Source organism: Durio zibethinus, chromosome 3 (assembly GCF_047325235.1).
Source record: "Durio zibethinus cultivar Kanyao isolate XHJ-2024 chromosome 3, ASM4732523v1, whole genome shotgun sequence".
Taxonomy (NCBI): Eukaryota; Viridiplantae; Streptophyta; class Magnoliopsida; order Malvales; family Malvaceae; genus Durio; species Durio zibethinus.
In genome coordinates this window covers 28,822,314-28,828,313 of record NC_143164.1, presented here as the reverse complement: position 1 = coordinate 28,828,313, position 6,000 = coordinate 28,822,314, and positions in this window count along the sequence as shown.

The window sequence follows — 6,000 nt, the reverse complement described above, 5'->3', positions numbered from 1 at the left end:
ATTTGCTCTACCTATAGCTTCTCCTTATTCTACTTAACCTTATTTAGATGAACATTGGCATCATCCAAACTCTATTACATAGTAGTTGCCTTATCAGTAGCCTTTTTCAATTGGGCCTTCAAGCCTTCCACCTTCTTCACTTTAGCCTTCATCTTCTTCACTTTAGCCTTCATCTTCTTAACATTCCTTTATAAGGTGGTGTTCATAGTCTTCAAACCCTAGATGGTGGTGTTTTTATCACGTAACTTTATGTTTTGAGCCTATCAGACATTAGCCTCTTCTTATAGAATATCCTTTTTCTCTTGTACAAATAGCCTTACTTACTTGTAGATTCCCACCTTATTCACCAAATATTGCATAAATATACACATCTATAGTTAGCCAACAAAAATACAAATTCACAACATATAACACATCAATCACGACTCATGCTTACCTTAATTGCAAAATAGTAGCTCATTTTGCATATTGCTAAGCACAAGAAATTGTTATGCTTTCTATACTACAAACCTGGTCAAGCTTGTAATGGCCCACAAGCAACCCATCTTAAGAGGAAGAAAGGTAATTGGTTCATCATAAATGGCCCTAAAGTTTTAAAATGACATCTTATCAAGCCTCTCACCAATGTAACCCACAGTTAGTGTAGCAACCCTCAACGATGTCTCTATTTTCTCGTTTGTGAGAATGTTAATAGTGGTATTCATGATAATCAAAGAGGTTGAAAGGACAAAGGCATCAATGGAAACACAATAGAAAAAATCCTTGGAACAAATTCCCATAACCATTAAAGGCATCTAGAAGTTATTGCTTGAAGCATGCTAGAAGATGGCACGCTAGAGGTTACTACTATTGAAGATGTGCTGACATTTATTATAGATGAAGGAATTCTCAATTAGGTGTGGGACTTACACCTAACCTATGAGATATTGTTTGCTTTGACCTGATGATCTCATGATTTTATCCTACAAAAAGCACCTCACAAGTTTTAGGTTTAGATTTTTACATATATATCATACCATATCCATACATTCTTTCAATGTGAGATTAGAAGCGTTACAATCACCCCATTTTTAAAGCTTGACATCCCTGTCTAGCCAAGTCCAACCACAAGACCAAAATCACTCCAAACATTAAGATTCTAGATGTGGCTCCTCACCTGTAGCACTTAGTAACTCCCATGGTCCCACCATGTAGTACTTAGTTCCTATTGATTGGTGACTACTTTAATACCATTTGTGGATACCCGCACCTAACTTGCTAGGTATTGTTCATTTTGACCCAAAAGTCTCATTGTTTTGTTCCACAAAAGGTGCCTCATAGATTTGGATTTATATCTCTACATATATATCATACCATATCCACACATTCTTCTAATATGAGATTGAGGGTGTTACAATCTCTCTCTTTTAAAGCTTGACGTCCATATCAAACTGAGTCCAACCACAGGACCAAAACCACACCAGATGTTATAATTCTAGAAGTGGCTTCCCATTATATAGTACTTAATGACTCGCACGATATAGCACTTAGTTTTCGCTGACTGGTGATTGCTCCGATATTATTTGTGGAGATCCATACCCAACCTGTAAGGTATTATCAACTTTAACCCGAAGATCATATAGTTTTATCCCACAAAAGACACCTCATAAGTTTTGGGTTTAAATCTCTATATATATATATCAACCATATCCACACATTCTTCCAATGTGAGATTGAGAGTGTTACAATTTTGTGGAGACCCACACCTAACCTATTAGGTATTATCTACTTTGACTTAAAGGTCTCAGTTTTATCCCACAAAAAGTATCCCATAGATTTTGATTTAGATCTCTTCATATATATCATACCATATCTACACATTCTTTTAATGTGAAATTGGGAGTGTTATGACCTCTCTACCTTTAAAGCTTTACTTTCTTGTCAAGTCGAGTCCAATTATAAGACCAAAATCCAATGATGTAGCACTTAATTCATGCTGACTAGTGACTGCTCTAGTACCATTTGTGAAGACCCGCACCTACCTTGCGAGGTATTATCCACTTTGACCCAAAAGTCTCACGATTTTGTCTCACAAAAGGTATCTTAAAGATTTATGTTTAGATCTCCACATATATATCATACCATATCCACACATTCTTTCAATGTGAGATTAGAGACATTACAGTAGGAACCCCACTACTTGTTACCTCTTTCATAGGCACCTGATAGTACACCTATAACCTACTTCTTAATTAGTGAAGGATTGACTTGGAAAGACCTTTTCTTTTTTACTTTTCCTCTACATGATCTTGTTTAATTTGCTAGCACGATACATCTTTGTAAAATAGCAATAAAACATTAGAATCAATACTAAACAATCTAAAGAAACTAAAGTAAAAGTAAAGTACCATTATTAATAGCCCCAAAGTTTGTCACATCACTGCAAACCCCTTCTTCCATTAGCTTAAAAAAACCCTAAGGCCTTTACGTTACGTTATCTTGCTCTAATCACTTGGACACCTACAACACCTTGAAAGCCAACACCAATCATGCTAACAACTTAAGTTATAGATGCTCCTCTCTAAACACCTACATGCATGCCAATAATTTTTGGGTCACTAACTCCCTGGTGAGCACCAGAGCTCTTATGTTAAACATCAGCCTTCTTCACTGCATAGTAAACAACCACCATAAAAATGACATCATTATACAATCTAACACAAGCAACTTAGCCAACACACAAATCAACATCATTTGCATCCAACACAATAAATATTCAAGTTACCTTTTTTTTTTTTTCTAGGCTAGTCTTATTTCCTTTTGGATTTAGGCATTGCTCTTCTCAACACCTTTTGGACAGAAGCCTCAAAATCCTTGTCGATACCCACTACCATAAAATGTTGATGAATATTCTCCACGTGGCCACCTATGTGAAAGACAACTTTTCATATTTCAAACTATTGACATGTTTTATCTTATCATCCCTTAATTCTTGCAATCCCCTCGTTAACGCATTAGCATATGACCATCTTATTTTAAAAAGATATCATACGCTATGACGCTTCATGCATGCCATAATGAACTTGTTATAGTTAGGATGGTTGTTCAAAGAAAATCAATCATGCATGGACTCCTCTGTGCTTAAAGGTAGTATAGCCATTAGTTGTTCTCCTTTAAGCTAAATAGTGCCAATAGCACATTCACCGAGGGCATCCACTCTCTCTAATAGTAGGTTATAAAGTATGTCACCAAGATCCCTTAAGAATTCTACGATAGCTATGACCCAGCTAGGTTAAAGGTGGCAAGCACCAACTAGAAAAACAAAGGAAAAGACAAATGGAACCTATATCTAAAGTTATGGAGATAGAATCTAGTTATTCTTTCATTAATCCCCACATGGTTAATCGTGAAACCCTTCAAAGGTAATGACACTAAAAACAAAGGGTTTCCATGGTTGTACACAACCTTGTCTAAGGCTCTTTTCATCAAAGATATGGTTGTGATTGATCAATAACCACTCAGTGGCCATCTCTCTGGCTCAAAATCCTTTGGCTCCTCCACCATCAACTAATTCTTTTTCCCTTTACTACTATTAAAGCCACCCCCATCGAACCTTGTGCTACCCGTTCTCAAATAACAATTCATTTCCCTTGGCCCTGACTACTAACCTCTCAAGTCCCTTGAGCCCCATTACCACTATCGTCAACTGGTGTTATAGTGTTCTCCTCATCACTCAATTCCTCCGTAATCATCTTTTTCTTTGTTACCATTTTTCCCAACCTAGAAAACAAAAAAATCAAAACAAAGAAATTGAGCAAACAATTCACACTTACCCAAAAACTGGAAACTTGTAGAAGACACTTGCACTATCAAGCAAACACAAAAACCCTTCTTCACTCAATAGATTGTAACGTGATTCCCCAATACCCTTTTCTTCCTTTATTTATACCCACCCAAATGTTTCAATGAATCGATTCAAGTAAATTCATCAAACCAAGCTAATCGTTTTAGTTACACCTTTTTAGGAAAAACACATTTATTCGAACCACATCTATTGAATCAATACCAATTTTAATTTTTAATTGAGTTCCCACTACAAAAGGTATATTTGAAGTTCAAAACAAATAAATGCTGTCGCTACCACTCAAACCCCCATGTCCTAAATAGCCACATCAATAAAAAATGCAGTTGTGTGAGTTGCAATGCGCCCAATGACACGCTTGGCTTACTAGTGTCGCGTGCGCTCCACAATGAATAAGGTAACAGAATTTTTCTAAGTCCTCACCTACTACCTTTGTTGCTCGTCATGACACATCATCAACAAAGCTCGTCGAAACGAGCAAGCCAAAGCTCGTCGAGCTTTGTTGGAGCGCAACTCAGTTATACTCCTCCTAACAGCTCGCCTCACCAAAGGTCGCTCAACACTTTTTGGAGTTTGATTGCTTTCTTGGATCAAGGTCTGTGAACAGTCACTTTATAACCCTTTGCAGATCTAGTGGGTAATCGTTACGCCTGCTTACCTAGTCAACAAGATCAATCCACATCCTAATCAAGTCAGTATACGCCCCTAGATAGTATTTTCCTTGCTACGGGTTAGGACTAGTCTTAGCTCGCCTTCACTCAAAACACCGTGAACAGAACCCATTTTATGTATTTGTATTGACTACAAGAACGAAGGTTCTGAAATCATTGTACCCAATCAAAAATTCAAAATCTTCAGTCGAGCCCACTTTCTAGACGTAAAATCTGAAAATCCAAGTCAGAGTCTAATTTGACAAACTATTTTATATTTGATCTTTCGTCACACCTAATTTGTCATTGAAATTGAAGTTTGATTATGAAGGTAAGACAAATTAGGAGCAAAAAGACTTTTCTTTTCCCAAATAGGCAAAACCTAAAAGGTTGACCATATAAAATTTTGATAATGATAATTTTTTTATAATTAAGGCATCAACCAGGAAAAGAGACAATAGAGACTAGCAACCTCTTTCTGAATTTCCTCTATTCCAATTTGGATAAAAAAAAATTACATACAAATTGTTATATATTCAGATTTCTCTAATTGTTCAAATTCTAACATGCCAAAATCATTAAAATATATAACTCCTAATTAACAAGAGAGAGGACAGCAAAGCCGGTCTTTTTCACTTCATGGCTTTTCTCTGAAAAATCTAGGGTCAGAAATAGTTAGCAGCTCTCCTACGCGTGACCATTTTCTCCCATTTTTCATTTGGGTAAATTCCAATCAATTCTTTTAATTTTAAACATAATTCAATACAAATTTATTAATTTAAAAAATAAACAATCCATCTCAAAATTTTCAACTTCATCGGATAAATAGGCCTTTCCATTTGTCATCAATTAGTTTTTCCATCAAAACTCTTATCTAATGACCATTTTACCTCAGTAAATTGATATAATCAAATTCTCATATAAAATAATATTTTATAATATTATTTTTTTCAAAATATATTAAATCTATGAATAATAAAAAAATTTTAGATACAACATATAAAAAACAAAGCTTACAAATATAAATATATTAATATGTAAATATACATATAAAAAAATAAATATATTAAGCATGTAATATTATTTTGGCATATAACAATTTAGGAAAAAAAAAAAGGGAACATGAAAGATATAATATGAAAAAAAATTATTGATAAAATTATAATTGGATATTTGTCAACTTAGTTTTAGTTATTATAATATTTATATATATGTTAAACTTAAATTACTTATTTGTAAAAATATAATGATGATAAATTTATTTATTTTTAAATTGAAAATCATTTATAATACGTAATCCTATATTAAAGAGTTGCAATGTTTAAATATAAATATTTTTTGTTATTATATATTTAATAGATATATTGAACAAAGAATAATACATATAAATATAATAAATTTAGGTTTGAGGGATAATTATGTAATTGCATTAATTCTATTAACAGTCTTAAAGAAGTATGGAGTGAATTATCCATTTTTTAAACCAATAGACTTATATTAAATTATAAT